This window comes from Tasmannia lanceolata, unplaced genomic scaffold, assembly GCF_043159265.1.
Source record: "Tasmannia lanceolata isolate RefF3 unplaced genomic scaffold, GAP_Taslan_0.1 ptg000016l, whole genome shotgun sequence".
NCBI lineage: Eukaryota > Viridiplantae > Streptophyta > Magnoliopsida > Canellales > Winteraceae > Tasmannia > Tasmannia lanceolata.
The window spans coordinates 8,103,684-8,121,587 of record NW_027518693.1 but is presented as its reverse complement, the minus strand read 5'-3'; the positions used below and the strand labels follow the sequence as shown (position 1 = coordinate 8,121,587).

The window sequence follows — 17,904 nt, the reverse complement described above, 5'->3', positions numbered from 1 at the left end:
AAAAAATCAAAAACCATAATTTTGGTAGCAACCCAATGGGTCCACATGAAAGGTGCAAGAAAAGGCTAGGGTACCTTTCTTGATTATAGGTGAGCCATGAATGAAAGCTTATTCAATAATAATGGATTACAAGTGAGCTTCTGGAGAGGGCGAGCCTTGGCGCAATGGTTAGGTTGCTCCATTGTACCTGGTTATCAGGGGTTCAAGTCATAGAAACAGCCTGTCTGCAAAGTAGGATTAAGGCTGCGTACATCTAGCCCTCTCCAGACCCAGACCCTGCAATAGCGGGAGCCTCGTGCATTAGGCCGCCCTTTTTTAAGTGCGCTTCTGGGGTAAAGATTAACCCCATATAAAATGACCAGCTAGAAGGTCTTGATTTGGCAAGATGATCGGCCAAACTGTTAGTGCTTCTAAGAATAAGAGAAAAGGAGTAAACAGTACAACCACATATCTTTAGTCTCATCCATAAGTGGCTAGTGTCTAGGGCCCGTCATTAATCTTTTGGCCAACAAAACTGGGAATAGTGACATTTCACTAAACCTCATATTGTGCATGAGATCAAAGAGTGAGAGAAGTGGGAAAGCATTATGACAGTGGAACAAATTTATCAAAAAAAGATTGAATTGTAGTGAGATTCTACTAAGTTATATAGCCATTTTTAATCATCTACTCAAGACTCCAATGGTTATTAACGTTCTTGAGAATCCAATAAGCCCAAATACCTCCAACTGGACCTTTCCAAATCTTTGGTAGTCCTCCTCTGATGCTCTACTAACTTTCCACTATGCAACCCATTCTCCTGCAATTTTCATCCCATTATGCATCGGGTCAATCATTGATATTAAAGACGATAAATCAAAGGGAAGTGTAACTTATATTGGCACCTTTTGTGTGTGTGTGTGTGTGTGTGTGGGGGGGGGGGGGGGGGGGGGGGGGGTGTCATTTCCAGCCCTTCAGATCATATTATTTAAATTCATGTGTTGGCCTTCACTATTCCCACTAGCTAGGGCAGGTTTGGAACCCATGAAAAAGTATTCCATGGAATATTTATGGGTCCGGTTATGAGAAATGGGTGGGAGTGGGAGTGGGAGTGGGAGTGAGAGAGACAAGAGAGGATAGGTGTGAGGGTACTTTTCTGCCCCTAGCGGAAACAAGAATAATAAATCCCAATTTTAAGTAGTGTGCTTTTTCGCCGTTTTAGGGATTTCTCATGCTACATTCCTGTCCTCTAAGGTCTCCCCCTCTTCCACCTTCCCCGCCAATATTTCATAGTTGGGCCCATGAATATTACAAGGAATATTTTTCATGGCTGCCAAACATGCCCTTCGTGCTACCAAATTCATGGGCCAGACCAACAAGCTTTTCACACCAAAATTGACCTGGAAGCCCAATTGGGTCATTGTTGGCCCCCAATCATTTTTTGGGCAAAAGTTGTGTTTGGGCCAAATATGGTGGAACTTTATTTCCAAATGGGCCATATTACAGCGCATCATTCATTTGATTCTTATGCTATAAGAAGACAATTTTTCGCGACGAAACGCGAAAGATCGGCCTTAGTTAACTTTGATCAATGCGTTCTTAATTTCATAATCAATTAATGCAAGTAGTACTTACCGACGAAGGTGAGAGTACTGTTGGATGTAGTGACAACATTCAACTGTGCGGACCGATTCGTGTAAATGAAATCTATGTTCTGTTGCACAATCATGTTGTTGAATATAACCCAAAATAGATTGTAGCAATGCACGTCTATGACAACGTCCTTAAGGCCGTTGGTGACTAGGACGAGTTCCGTAGGGTCCGCGGGCCCTAGCCGGCAGACATGACCGACCACGTAAGCACTCGATGAATGCTTCCGTACAGCGTCATAACCGGCTTTGTAGTAATTGGTAAGGCTCTCGAGGGAAACTCCCGGTGAGAGAGGCTCGTTGATCAGCTCTACAGCAGCAAGGCTCGGATTCTGGGCATACCTGAATCAAATGAATTTGATATATGAATATGGGTCCCATTGATATTTACACCCTCACCTTTCATATATTGAGCTGCACTATAGTAAGTTCATAAGTATGTCCACAGGAAAGTACTAGTAGAGACACCTTGTTCAATGATCCAAGCCATTTGCCTAATGAGCCAAGACCCATGAAGTCTGGCTCATCAAAGTACAATGTTCCTGACTCTCCAAGCAGATGAACTGTTCAGATCATCAAATAAGTGGGCCCATCAGAGCTTTCATTATTTCCAAGGACATACATGAGAACTTACCATAAAGAGGCCCAAGTATAAGGGTGTTCCTCACAAAACTAGGGGGTGTAAATTTTGAAATTCTATGAAAATTCAGAGGAAAGAGTAGTGTCATTTTTGGTGAAACGTGGAAGCAAGGAAGTCAATAACAGCAACTGTTTGTTGGATGTTTTCATCAGTGTGTCCCCAATCCTGAAATCCATCTCTGGAGCCACTGTTCAAATCCGTTCTGTGAACCCGGAGCTGCGTGCAGATCGATTGTAACCTTCACACCACATTTTCTGCATAATGCAACCCAAACTGGAATTAGATAATCCCCAGAATTAGATAATTCCCATCTTTAGCTGTGTTGTTATTTCCTAAATTTTGACCATTTGGTTCCATAGCAAATTGTATCCTATCAGACAAATGATATCAGAACACCCTTGCTTTTGATAATGGCACTCCACTCTTTACTTTTGCATTGTTCTAGTTATTAAAGGCTATTATAAATTGAGGAATGACTGACTCACAGGCGCCCTGCAAAAAAAAAGGGGTCTGTAGCAACCTAAATGGATATTGGCCAATGGGGTTTGTCCCCCCACACACACACACATACATTTTTTTTTCTTGTAAGAAGCACCTGTGAATCTAGCATTCCTCTTATAAATTTATAATTCCGGGGGAAAACTACCAACAGCCTAACTTCTGGGTGTTTGAGGAGAGCCTAGTGCAGATATCATTTCTCGAGAAAAAAGTTGCCTATTTTTTCAAAGAAAGGGTGGTTTTAATCATGATCCTAAGTGGTTTAAGGGCGCCTAACACATTTCATCAGTACTAGGGTTTTGGCATATTGGTTAGGTACCTAACAATAGTATCAGAGCCAACACCACTTGTCATGGTCTAGTAACAGAAGGGGCAACCAGTGAAAAGATTTCTTGGAACAACAAAGTGAAAGCTATCACGAAGTGAGCTACAGAACAGAACCGTTAGAAGGGTTACATGTGAAAAAGGGCTACTTAGAGAAACCTGAGTGAGCCAGCCTGCGGAATAGACAACATGTGAAAAGGCTACTTAGAAGCAATGAAGGAGTAGGCCCGGGTCGTTGGTTGCATAGTGTGGTGGAATGTTTAGATCTTCAGTGGCTTAACATTCATTATAAGCGTAGTCGAATCATAATATCCTAAGTGTGCTTTAACATTCATTCAATCCTAGGAATTTCGAAGTATTGTAGCAATCATTATGATCTTATTTTTTGAAATTTTACTTTTTAACTTACTGTGCCCATAAAAATGCGTTATCCAAAGCTTCTAAGGATCCCCCCACAAATGGCTTCGGAGGTGTGGGATCACTTGAAATCCACCACCCAACAGGAATTCTTACAGCGTTTAACCCGTTCTCCGATATGAACTTGAAATCTTCTTCAACAAGCTGTTCCAGTGATCCTGAGATTGCGAGGAGAGATTTATTAATGAGGAACTATACAATTCATTGGTAGAGCAAAATTATGGTTTTGCTCTGCCCAAAGCGGACCCATGGCATAGTGATCTAGAATAATTTAGCTGGACTGCCTTACCTGTAAACTCTTCGATTTAATGACAATTCTAATGTAGAGATATTTTTAGAGTGTACACCCAAATTGCAATTTCTACCCAAGTTGTAATTTTTAGACAGCAATTTAAACTGATTGCAACATAAGAGGCCCAAATAGCAATTTGTGTGTACACCCAAACTCATATTAACCTAATGAAAATGATTTTGTCACAAATGTATTCATCTCTAGGGTTCTTCTACTTAACAGGGGAATGTTATGTTCTGTTAGACCTAAAATCGGTAACAGGTACAGCAGTGGCGTAAGAACTGAGAGCGAGTGACGAGGGAGGTTGAGTATGAGTCATGTGGTGAGTGCCTAGTCCTGCACAAGGCAAGCGAGGTCAGAAGACCAGACCGGGTTTTACTCCGGACAGGCCCTTCGACACTCAAGTCAGTATGAGCAGGAGTGAAGGGGAGATGTCTAAGAGTTTAGGGAGAGAAGGGATTTTCGCATTACCCATTAGTCTGAGCTTTAGTCCCCTATTTATAAGGAAAATCTGTTGAGGTGTCCTGGACAGGTGTCCAGGACAGGTGGCGGCCTGTGAGAGGCTGGATCTCACCTACTCTGAACAGGTGGCAGCCTGTGAGAGGCTGAGTCTCACCTACTCTGGGACAGGTGGCAGCCTGTGAGAGGCTGGGTCTCACCTACTCTGGGACAGGTGGCAGCCTGTGAGAGGCTGGGTCTCACCTACTCTGGGACAGGTGGCAGCCTGTGAGAGGCTGGGTCTCACCTACCCTGGGACAGGTGGCAGCCTGTGAAAGGCTGGTGTTGTGGGACATGATCCCGCGAGAGGGGCGTGGGGCGCGAGCCGCCGCGCGCTCTCTCTTGGTCTCTCGTTCCCACGCGATTGGCGTGTGCATTTTATTTGTTGATTTGAATTCGTCTTTCCTGTGAACTTGGGATCACTAAGGCAATCCGAATTCCACACGAAAGAGATTGACAGAGTCGCCACCTAGATGTGGGATCTAGGACCCATAATTAACCAGAAATCTAGACTCGCTACCTGGTTACGAGAATGGAAGGTATGGGGAGTTATCCGCCACATGCACCATTCCTGCCCGATAATCGGTCTTCGATTCCAAAAGCTAACTCTTTTAAATTTATTTTAAATGGCTCATTCAACTCTATGTTAATGTGCGAACTAAGTGACATGCATCCTAGAATCTAATTTCAATGTGAATCCTAGATGTGTATCTTGATTTATTAATTTGTCTGGATTCAATCTAAGTGACAGTTCTCCTAGAATTCTAATTTCATGGAAAATCCTAAGTGATTTAATTAAGCATTTACAAGAAAATTAATATATAAAACACCACAATTTGTTGTGGTGCCGACTCGCGGGTGGTATGCCGTCAGACATCCAAGCTGCCTACGTACCCAAGCCTCACTGGGATCAGAGTCGACGTAGTTCGGTGCACCTAAGCTAAGCTACTTATGCCTAACTCAACTAGGACACCGACTTAGACGGATTTGACTGTTTCAACAGTTTTAAGAGGAATTATTTAATTCAAGTTGAGGATTTTATTATCTTAGGATTTCATCTAAGATGCTATATGATTCTTATCTGAATGCAAATGGTCCCTTAGACTAATGCAGGTTTGCCTACATCCTAGTTTACTAGGCTTGTCCTAGGGAAAGATTGGGTGACTAGTGTAACTAGACCTATGGCACGGTTGCTATACATAGCAAACGTCCGTGATGAGGCTGGACTCCTAACTCTAGGACTCCCTAAAACTTAGGACACAACACGACACGACACCATTGTTCCTAAATTGGGCTCTAAGGGTTCTTACGACGGAAACCATAATCCAATGGTTCCGAGAGACACGAGATGAATCGAGATGATGAATAGTGTGAGGGAATGGGAAAGATAGAGAAAGGTGCGACTGAACTTGGGAGTGCCAAATTGCCTACGTACCCCGTGATGGGGATCAAGCCACACGTAGTTCCACTGGGGAGGTTGCTTGGATTTTGGAAAACAGGTTTGGTATTTGGATCAGGAATCGGGTTTGTATTTGAGCATTGGACTTGAGATTCAAAAACATTGATATAACAATGGGATTTTGGAATTGGGAATTTGCATCAAAGAATTGAGCATATTGGAATCATCAAGGGTTTGAATTTTCGGAATTCAAAGTGGGCGGGCTTATGAGATTCGGCCAAATGGATTCAGACATGCGACTCGGATTGTGTTGGGATATGACTTGGTTGGATTGGGTTAATGGTTAGGGTCAAGTGAGTCGGGTCTAAGTTAGGAGCAAACCCGAGACTAGCCATGGTCTAACTAGGAGGAAGCAGGGTACAAACCAGGGTGCGGACCAGGGTGCACCAGGGTGCGAACCAGCAGGGAACCAGGGTGCGAACCAGCAGGGAACCAGGGTGCGAACCAGCAGGGGAACCAGGGTGCAACCAGCAGGGAACCTGGGTGCAACCAGCAGCGAACCTGGGTGCAACCAGGGTCTAACCAGAGTGCGAACCAGCAGGGAACCAGGGTGCGAACCAATATCGAACCAGGGTGCGAACCAGTAGGGAACCAGGGTGCAACCAGCAGGGAAGCAGGGTGCGAACCAGTAGGGAACCAGGGTGCGAACCAGTAGGGAACCAGGGTGCAACCAGCAGGGAACCAGGGTGCGAATCAGTAGGGAACCAGGGTGCAACCAGCATCGAACCTGGGTGCAACCAGCAGCGAACCTGGGTGCAACCAGGGTCTAACCAGAGGCTAACCAGGGGGAAAACAGACCCTACATGCTTCCTAACATGGTTTTTCTTTTAAAGTAAAAGATATGCATGAAAACAGACCCTACATAGAATTGAAATAAATGCCTACCTCTTTGGAAACCCACTTTGTGTTTGATTTTTCTTTGATGGTAATTCCTTGAAGATGATTCCTTGCTTGATAATGACTGCTTTTGATATATATCACCCAACGTATAAAATCACCCGATCCGGCAAGGATGGCCGAACCCTTGAAGAGATGAGGGAGAGGGATGAATTTTCTAAGAGAGGGGTTCTTTTTCTTCTTTTTGTTGGATGGTGGGATGAGAGGGTATTTATAGGAGAATGGGATAGGAGGTTAGGTGAGGTTAGGTGAGGTTAGGTAAGGTTAGGTGAGGTTAGGTGGTTAGGTGAGGTTAGGTGAGGTTAGGTGAGGTTTGGATGGTTAGGATGAGAGGAGAGGTTAGGTGAGGTTAGGTGAGGTTTGGATGGTTAGGATGAGAGGAGAGGTTAGGTGGTTTTGGATGGTTAGACCCAGGTCAAGATCTGCCATTGATCTAGCGATTTACGGAAATCGGGTCTCGGAATGGAATCAGGGTTCGGGCTATGAAGTGACCCTATCTTATTTTGTCCCGATTGATGATCCGTAAAGTCAGATCAAGATATTAATGACCTAAAACATATATTAGGTTATTGTTGGTTAAAGTAAAGCAAAATGTGGGTGTCTACAGATGCCCCTCTTTGGTAGAGACGACGTAGTCATCGAATACCAAAGTTAAAATGACAGAACCATTTTGCGTAACTTTAATCGACAAAGGAACCCCCTAAACACAATGCAACCTAATATAATGCAAGACCTTAGATGAAATCCTAGAATTGGAATGCAATAAAACAAACCCGTTGCGGTGCCGCTGGCAACGAGAGAAATGGGATACCATTTTCAAATGGATTTTCGGAGGGAAAGGAATATCGCTTTTGAACAGCTTCAGAGGAAATGAGACGTCATTTTCAAATGGTCTCAGAGAGAATAATGGATGACTTTTGAAAGATTCTTAATGAAAATGCAGCATCATTTTTGAATGGGCTTGGGCAAGATAAAATACCGTATTTATACGGATTCCAAGGAAATGAGACATCATAGTTGTATGATGTTCAAAGGGTATAAGAGATCATTGTTGTATGGACTTGAAGAGAATGAAATACCGTATTTGTACGGATTCCAAGGAAATGAGACATCATAGTTGTATGATGTTCAAAGGGGATAAGAGACCATAGTTGTATGGACTCGAAGAGAATGAAATACCGTATTTGTACGGATTCCAAGGAAATGAGACATCATAGTTGTAGGATGTTCAAAGGGTATAAGAGACCATAATTGTATGGACTCGAAGAGAATGAAATACCGTATTTGTACGGATTCCAAGGAAATGAGACATCATAGTTGTATGATGTTCAAAGGGTATAAGAGACCATAGTTGTATGGACTCGAAGAGAATGAAATACCGTATTTGTAAGGATTCCAAGGAAATGAGACATCATAGTTGTATGATGTTCAAAGGGGATAAGAGATCAAAGTTGTATGGACTCGAAGAGAATGAAATACCGTATTTGTACGGATTCCAAGGAAATGAGACATCATAGTTGTATGATGTTCAAAGAGGATAAGAGACCATAGTTGTATGGACTTGAAGAGAATGAAATACCGTATTTGTACGGATTCCAAGGAAATGAGACATCATAGTTGTATGATGTTCAAAGGGGATAAGAGACCATAGTTGTATGGACTCGAAGAGAATGAAATACCGTATTTGTACGGATTCCAAGGAAATGAGACATCATAGTTGTATGATGTTCAAAGGGTATAAGAGACCATAGTTGTATGGACTCGAAGAGAATGAAATACCGTATTTGTAAGGATTCCAAGGAAATGAGACATCATAGTTGTATGATGTTCAAAGGGGATAAGAGACCATAGTTGTATGGACTCGAAGAGAATGAAATACCGTATTTGTACGGATTCCAAGGAAATGAGACATCATAGATGTATGATGTTCAAAGAGGATAAGAGACCATAGTTGTATGGACTCGAAGAAAAGAGGCACCGTTCACAAACGGGCTCAAGGAGAAGACAAGACCATTCACAAATGGACTCGAGAAATGAGGCACCATTCACAAACGGGCTCAAGGAGGACGATACCATTCACAAATGGATTCGAGAAAAGAGGCGCCATTCACAAATGGGCTCAAGGATAAGACAAGACCATTCACAAATGGACTCGAGAAATGAGGCACCATTCACAAACGGGCTCAAGGAGAAGACGAGACCATTCACAAATGGATTCGAGAAATGAGGCACCGTTCACAAACGGGCTCAAGGAGAAGACAAGACCATTCACAAATGGACTCGAGAAATGAGGCACCGTTCACAAACGGGCTCAAAGAGGACACGAGACCATTCACAAATGGACTCAGAAAATGAGGCACCGTTCACAAACGGGCTCAAGGAGAAGATGAGACCATTCACAAATGGACTCAGAGAATGAGACACCGTTCACAAACGGGTTCAAGGAGAAGACGAGACCATTCACAAATGGACTTGAGAAATGAGGCCCCGTTCACAAACGGGCTCGAAGAATTTAGAGATTTTTTATGAACTTGAATTTGACGTAGGATTGGATTTTTTTTATTTTTTTTTTTAATTAAGGATTTGGATTTGATAAATTTTTTTATTTTTGGAAAATGAGGTACCGTCCGCAAACGGGCTCAAGGAGAAGATGAGACCATTCACAAATGGCCTCGAGAACAGAGGCACCGTTCACAAACGGGCTCAAAGAGGACATTAGAGCATTCACAAATGGACTCAGAGAATGAGAAACCTGTTCACAAACGGGTTCAAGGAGAAGACGAGACCATTCACAAATGGACTCGAGAAATGAGGCACCTTTCACAAAAGGGCTCAAAGAGGACATGAGATTTTTCATGAACTTGAATTTGACGTAAGATTGGATTTGTTTGAATCGGGGATTGGATTTGATGAATTTTGGATTTTTTTTTTTTTTTTTTTTTTTGAACTCAATGAAATCGGGGACATTATAGATCGTGCCCAGTAAAGATATTGGAAACCAAGACTTTGACGAATGATGAGACGACCAACCTTATGAACGAAGAACCATTAGTAACAAGAATGGATTAGGAACACTTTTATGAAACTTCAACAAGATTTTTCTCAATGAGACTGTTGGTCTTGTCTTCTGGGGATTTTGATAACTGAAACCTTGAACAAGATACTTGAAATTGGTAATTTAGAACAACGGCTCTCTAACATGGAAAAGCGGGATCTGTTTTTTGACAGGTGCTTAGATGAACATTTCTTGACCAGGATAGTATTTAACTAACCGGAAGGAAATTCTGAATTTTAATGGTTCATCTTTCTGAGAAATTGGCTCAACCACCATTGCATCTGGGGCTCTTCCAAGCTTAAGGTGCCTTCCTGGGGTATGATCTTTTTACGGAAGCTGGGCTTTCTGATGTTTCTACTTCTGAACTCTTCTGAGTTGATCTTCTTTGAAATGTAGCTGTTTGACTAGATTCTCGAACCCTTTCAGGTATAATTGCAGGGAGCTGCCTAGGCCGGGCCTCCTTCACCAAGACAGTTACATCATTTGGACATAGGAACGACGATTGACTCTTTCTAAAGAGAAAACTTAGATGAAAGGCACTACTCAAAGGATTGAGCAGCCCTGAAGGAGTGAACTTAGAGTAACAAAGATTGACTGACTATACTGACAAACACAGTGATGCTTCTGACTTAGTTAATATTTTGTTTGGTAAGTCTATCCTTTCGAGGAATAGTTTTTCAATTGGTAAACACTGGACTTTTTCCTTAAAACAGTAATGCCTCAAGGATTTAATTACGCCCCCTAAGATTGCTTAGCTTCAATGCCCCCAGTTTTGAGGATATCACTTGAATTTGCTTGAACTTCAGTTGATCTTCAGTCTTGATACCAGCTGTAGCCTTCTTATAATGATTCTCTTACCGTGACCAAGTCACCTCTTCGGGGTTTTTAACTTGGCGGACCGCGCTAGCCTTAACTTTTGCCTGAACCACCATTCTAGGTTTTCGATCCAGCAGGCTATCCCCTTAGCTTTTGCCTAAGCCGCCCTTTCAGGTTTTCAACTTAGCAGGGGAATGATCTTAAATTTTGCCTAGACCGCCCTTTCAGGTTTTCAGTCTAGCAGATCTTCAAACTCCGTTCGTTTTCTTATTCATCATTTTTTTTTATTGTGTCTCGGGACCTAGCTCATTAGTTCTGAACACCAGAAGGACTTTATAGGTAGGATAGGGCTTTTCAAAGAATGGCTTAAGGTTCAACAAAGATTTCGACCGAACCTGTGAACAGGTTGCCTACATATCCCAAGGTAGGAATCAGGTCGTGTGTAGGTCAAGGCGAATGCCCCTAGTTTGAAGATCAATTGTTTGAAGGTTAATTGATTTTTTTCCTTTTTTCTTTTCTTTCTGGAACAATTAACTTCTCCTCTTTTGGAACTTGTCCCTCTTTTTTTTTCTGGAACGATTGATTTTTCTTTTTCTTTTTTTTTGAATCGACCGAACTCGGTTTAACCGAGCTGCCTACGTACCCCAGTGTAGGGATCAGGTCTCGCGTAGTTCGGGGCGGATGCCCCTAGTTTGATGGGTTTTCAAGAAAATTTGATTCAGGCTCGAAGGGTTTGCAAACCGGTATTCTTTTGACGTTGGGTTCTGATTTTGGGATTTATTCGGCCAAAGGAGGCCTTCCGATGTTCAAATTGGGAATCGATCTAGGTTACTAGGGTCCCTCTGGTACTGATTATTTATTTATTTTTTCTTTTCTTTTTTTTCACAGAATTTGACGGCATTTCCAGGTAAGAGATAATGGATCTTCTTCTTCCAAGATTCTAATACGTGCTTTTGATTTTCATAGAGTGAAACTTGTTCTTTGACATCCTCCATCTATGGATTCGTACTCTCGATATCTGATGATCACTTTTCATTGTTTGCTCTTGAACTTTTCATCTTGAATTTGTTGGCTTTATGTTATGAATTTGAGAACCAAGGTCATTGATTGGAAATATGAAAGTTGTTTCCACTCTATGCCCCTTGTATAGCATATATCTTCTCACTTTCTTCATTTTCTTTGAGCTTTCCATCTATGTCTTGCCCCTGGTATCGGTTGTAGCTTTTCTAGACAATCTTCTTATTCTTGAAATAATTTTATCAATTCTTCACACTCTTTAGAGGGTAATGTATTTTCAATCGGCATTCACTGAATCAAAGTTTCAGTGCCAGTGTTTATCATTTCAATTTCATCTTTGAAAGGTTGGGATTGGCGCTCCTCCTCTCGTTCAAGTAATTGCTGTGACTCAAGTGGAGTTTCGTCAATTTTGTCCTCATTTGAAGAGGGAGTCTTATTTTAAGATCAGAAGCACACTTAAGAACAGACACAAGTGAACTTTTTGGAACTGACTGAAATTTTATTTAAAGAAAAGCTATTACATCAGACGACCTATCCTGAACATGCTCACGATTCACAACTCTAAATAAGAAAGAGAAACAGAAGATAACTTGCCTGGACTAGGCATTGACCTTTAACTGTAAGACCGGACTCAACAATTATACTGACCATGATGACTGACTCAACATAAAATAGTAAGTGACTAAAACTTTAACTGCTGCAACTGTTTGGCGTTGAAGGCTCGGCGAAGGCTGGTTCGTTCTGAACATCATCATGGCTGATACTTTCAATTTTGGACAATGATGACTGATTCGCATAGGGAAATGCCCCTAGCTCAATGATTCTGAGAGTGAACTCTGAAGGACTTAGCAAAATAATCTTGAAAAAGGTAGCCCCTAGAGGAGGAACAGACCAGGGGTACAAGCAAGATTGGATTATCTGGACCAGGCATGATCAGATCATGAGAACGCATAATCGAAAGATTGTGAGATTCTGCATCTGCCAGTTAGGGGATGGCATGAAGATACGATCGAATCGTATGACAGAAGAACGAAAGACGCACGATCAAAAGATTAGATGAGATAGCATAAGATTGCTTTCAACGGATAGATCATGAATGACTAATCCTATGAGATCTTTGAAAATTATGGGATTTATATCCTAACCCAAAGGGAATTTTTTTTTTTTTTTTTTTTCACATTTTATCAGTGTTACCTGAAGGCATCAACCCTAATCCTAATCTATCGGAGTGGAGAGAGAATCTCGACTCATGACTTTGTTCGTGTATCTAAGGACCGATCGTGACCATTGGAAGATGGACCACGGCCTAATCTAGACACAAATGGGTAAGATATCCTAAACTAGGCTCACACATGTGGTGCACATGTGTTCGTATACTGCATGCATGTGTGGGTTAATCTAGGGGTAAGGCCAAGAGTCCCCTTAGCGCGAATCCATGTTCGATATACTGTACCAGTGTCCGGCGTATCAGTACGTGAACAAGAGATCCGTTTACGCACCATAAAGGTACTAGGCTAAGGGTGGAATGCTTCTCTAGCACAGAGGCACCAGGTGATGAAATCCCAGTCAACCATGCTAGATAACACTCCGGGTTCCTAAAATAGGACGTGTGTGCATGTGAAATGCAAGGGTTTAGATGCAAGTGATGTAAGTGTGTGCAATAAGTTCGCGCAATCTATGATGCCTTCAGGTTTTGTTAAATTAAGTTCGAGTAAAATATGATGAGAAAATAAAACGAGACAAACTAATCTAACAAGTATAGAGTTTTTATGAGCCAGTTAAATTAAATTCAAATGAATTATCTTTTGAAATTTTAATGAAGTTAGGTGGTCCCCAGCAGAGTCGCCAGACTGTGGGACATGATCCCGCGAGAGGGGCGTGGGGCGCGAGCCGCCGCGCGCTCTCTCTTGGTCTCTCGTTCCCACGCGATTGGCGTGTGCATTTTATTTGTTGATTTGAATTCGTCTTTCCTGTGAACTTGGGATCACTAAGGCAATCCGAATTCCACACGAAAGAGATTGACAGAGTCGCCACCTAGATGTGGGATCTAGGACCCATAATTAACCAGAAATCTAGACTCGCTACCTGGTTACGAGAATGGAAGGTATGGGGAGTTATCCGCCACATGCACCATTCCTGCCCGATAATCGGTCTTCGATTCCAAAAGCTAACTCTTTTAAATTTATTTTAAATGGCTCATTCAACTCTATGTTAATGTGCGAACTAAGTGACATGCATCCTAGAATCTAATTTCAATGTGAATCCTAGATGTGTATCTTGATTTATTAATTTGTCTGGATTCAATCTAAGTGACAGTTCTCCTAGAATTCTAATTTCATGGAAAATCCTAAGTGATTTAATTAAGCATTTACAAGAAAATTAATATATAAAACACCACAATTTGTTGTGGTGCCGACTCGCGGGTGGTATGCCGTCAGACATCCAAGCTGCCTACGTACCCAAGCCTCACTGGGATCAGAGTCGACGTAGTTCGGTGCACCTAAGCTAAGCTACTTATGCCTAACTCAACTAGGACACCGACTTAGACGGATTTGACTGTTTCAACAGTTTTAAGAGGAATTATTTAATTCAAGTTGAGGATTTTATTATCTTAGGATTTCATCTAAGATGCTATATGATTCTTATCTGAATGCAAATGGTCCCTTAGACTAATGCAGGTTTGCCTACATCCTAGTTTACTAGGCTTGTCCTAGGGAAAGATTGGGTGACTAGTGTAACTAGACCTATGGCACGGTTGCTATACATAGCAAACGTCCGTGATGAGGCTGGACTCCTAACTCTAGGACTCCCTAAAACTTAGGACACAACACGACACGACACCATTGTTCCTAAATTGGGCTCTAAGGGTTCTTACGACGGAAACCATAATCCAATGGTTCCGAGAGACACGAGATGAATCGAGATGATGAATAGTGTGAGGGAATGGGAAAGATAGAGAAAGGTGCGACTGAACTTGGGAGTGCCAAATTGCCTACGTACCCCGTGATGGGGATCAAGCCACACGTAGTTCCACTGGGGAGGTTGCTTGGATTTTGGAAAACAGGTTTGGTATTTGGATCAGGAATCGGGTTTGTATTTGAGCATTGGACTTGAGATTCAAAAACATTGATATAACAATGGGATTTTGGAATTGGGAATTTGCATCAAAGAATTGAGCATATTGGAATCATCAAGGGTTTGAATTTTCGGAATTCAAAGTGGGCGGGCTTATGAGATTCGGCCAAATGGATTCAGACATGCGACTCGGATTGTGTTGGGATATGACTTGGTTGGATTGGGTTAATGGTTAGGGTCAAGTGAGTCGGGTCTAAGTTAGGAGCAAACCCGAGACTAGCCATGGTCTAACTAGGAGGAAGCAGGGTACAAACCAGGGTGCGGACCAGGGTGCACCAGGGTGCGAACCAGCAGGGAACCAGGGTGCGAACCAGCAGGGAACCAGGGTGCGAACCAGCAGGGGAACCAGGGTGCAACCAGCAGGGAACCTGGGTGCAACCAGCAGCGAACCTGGGTGCAACCAGGGTCTAACCAGAGTGCGAACCAGCAGGGAACCAGGGTGCGAACCAATATCGAACCAGGGTGCGAACCAGTAGGGAACCAGGGTGCAACCAGCAGGGAAGCAGGGTGCGAACCAGTAGGGAACCAGGGTGCGAACCAGTAGGGAACCAGGGTGCAACCAGCAGGGAACCAGGGTGCGAATCAGTAGGGAACCAGGGTGCAACCAGCATCGAACCTGGGTGCAACCAGCAGCGAACCTGGGTGCAACCAGGGTCTAACCAGAGGCTAACCAGGGGGAAAACAGACCCTACATGCTTCCTAACATGGTTTTTCTTTTAAAGTAAAAGATATGCATGAAAACAGACCCTACATAGAATTGAAATAAATGCCTACCTCTTTGGAAACCCACTTTGTGTTTGATTTTTCTTTGATGGTAATTCCTTGAAGATGATTCCTTGCTTGATAATGACTGCTTTTGATATATATCACCCAACGTATAAAATCACCCGATCCGGCAAGGATGGCCGAACCCTTGAAGAGATGAGGGAGAGGGATGAATTTTCTAAGAGAGGGGTTCTTTTTCTTCTTTTTGTTGGATGGTGGGATGAGAGGGTATTTATAGGAGAATGGGATAGGAGGTTAGGTGAGGTTAGGTGAGGTTAGGTAAGGTTAGGTGAGGTTAGGTGGTTAGGTGAGGTTAGGTGAGGTTAGGTGAGGTTTGGATGGTTAGGATGAGAGGAGAGGTTAGGTGAGGTTAGGTGAGGTTTGGATGGTTAGGATGAGAGGAGAGGTTAGGTGGTTTTGGATGGTTAGACCCAGGTCAAGATCTGCCATTGATCTAGCGATTTACGGAAATCGGGTCTCGGAATGGAATCAGGGTTCGGGCTATGAAGTGACCCTATCTTATTTTGTCCCGATTGATGATCCGTAAAGTCAGATCAAGATATTAATGACCTAAAACATATATTAGGTTATTGTTGGTTAAAGTAAAGCAAAATGTGGGTGTCTACAGGTGTTTTCACACCCCATCAGTTGCCCCCAGTTTTCCAAGTCATTGAAGGACTTGGGAAAGTGTGATCACTCGTTTTTCTGGATGGGGAGACGTCGTTCGGGGGTGAATCGGAGAATTTAGCACGGAGTCCGGAGTTCGCAGTCCGGAGTACGGAGTTCGGAGTTCGCAGTCCGGCGTACGGCTTCAACCGGACTGGCTCCTAGCGCATTACAGAGTACATTATATCCAGTCCGGAGTTCGCAGTCCGGCGTCCGGAGTTGGGAGTTCAGAGCTCGCAGTCCGGAGTACGGCTTCAACCGGACTGGCTCCTGGCGCATTACAGAGTCATTATATCCAGTCCGGAGTTCGCAGTCCGGCGTCCGGAGTTGGGAGTTCGCAGTCCGGAGTACGCTTCAACCGGACTGGCTCCTGGCGCATTACAGAATACATTATATTCAGTCCGGAGTTCGCAGTCCGGCGTTCGGAGTTCGCAGTCCGGAGTACGGCTTCAACCGGACTGGCTCCTGGCGCATTACAGAATACAGTATATCCAGTCCGGAGTTCGCAGTTCGGAGTCCGGAGTTGGGAGTCCGGCGTACGGCTTCAACCGGACTGGGTTCTGATGCTTCATAGAACGCGTTATATCCAGTACGGTTTTTTCCGGACTGAGTTTTGTCTTCTAGCGGCCAGTTCGGTGCGGACCGGACTGATTTTTGTCGTCTTGTGAGAACGCGTTATATCCAGTACGGTTTTTTCCGGACTGAATTTTGTCTTCTAGCGGCCAGTTCGGTGCGGACCGGACTGATTTTTGTCGTCTTGTGAGAACGCGTTATATCCAGTACGGTTTTTTCCGGACTGAGTTTTGTCTTCTAGCGGCCAGTTCGGTGCGGACCGGACTGATTTTTGTCGTCTTGTGAGAACGCGTTATATCCAGTACGGTTTTTTCCGGACTGAGTTTTGTCTTCTAGCGGCCAGTTCGGTGCGGACCGGACTGATTTTTGTCGTCTTGTGAGAACGCGTTATATCCAGTACGGTTTTTTCCGGACTGAATGCGGAGTGCGGAGTGCGGAGTGCGGAGTGCGGAGATCCATCCTTGGGACGTGAATGTTTACGCGCGTGCTTGATCGTATTGATGGTGGGAGAATGTGTCCGTCATAAATAGGGGACACGTGGCGCAATCCGGATGGCCTCGAGATGCGTGCATCGCATTTATTGCCCCACCGCCTCTGAAAAACTATATAAGGAGGTTTACCCCCTTCACTTTTTACTTTTTACTTTTCATCTTTCTTTTTTTTCTTCTTGCTCTGGGAGTTTCCACTTCTCAGTTCGCAGCTCGCAGTCCACAGATTGCAGATCGCAGTTCGCAGCTCGCAGTCGCGTTCCAAGATCTTTTAGAGCTCCACTCACCGGTATTCCTCTCAGCCCTTCCTTTTACTATGTCTGGTAGTACTTCCAATTCCGAGTCCGGTACGGGGTCCTCCACTAGCAGTATTTCGGAGTTTAGGATGCCTCAGGAGCCTGTAGTGGCTAGTCCGTCTGATAGGATAGACCTTGTAGATAGTGACGACGGAGGGGATAGGGATGAAGTGTTCTTAGATCTGAATGCCACTCCACCCTTGACTGGCAGTCTCCCGCAAGCAGGAGGGAGTGTTGAGAGCGACGTTAATGAAGCGTCCACAACATTCCTTCCTGGCCGGGCGGTGGAGGTGATCGCTAGAGCGCGGATGGATGCCGATCCAAAATACAACTTGCGAGCTCTAGTCGAGGAGAACTACCTCACCAGGTCTATGCTGGGAGATATCAGGGATAAATACTGTGTGCCCCCGAGATTTGAACTGAGGGCAGCTATAGAGGGA

General features: G+C 43.7%; 1 pseudogene across 1 annotated transcript; it reads right to left on the bottom strand.

The window, feature by feature from the left end:
* Positions 1 to 464: 464 nt before the first annotated feature.
* LOC143848959 (putative glucan 1,3-beta-glucosidase A) lies at positions 465 to 3,757 on the bottom strand (annotated as a pseudogene). Its single transcript, XR_013235509.1, has 4 exons — positions 3,754 to 3,757; positions 3,500 to 3,665; positions 1,615 to 1,970; positions 465 to 799 (listed from the first exon to the last, which is right to left on the bottom strand). The product of XR_013235509.1 is annotated as a putative glucan 1,3-beta-glucosidase A (transcript).
* Positions 3,758 to 17,904: the final 14,147 nt, after the last annotated feature.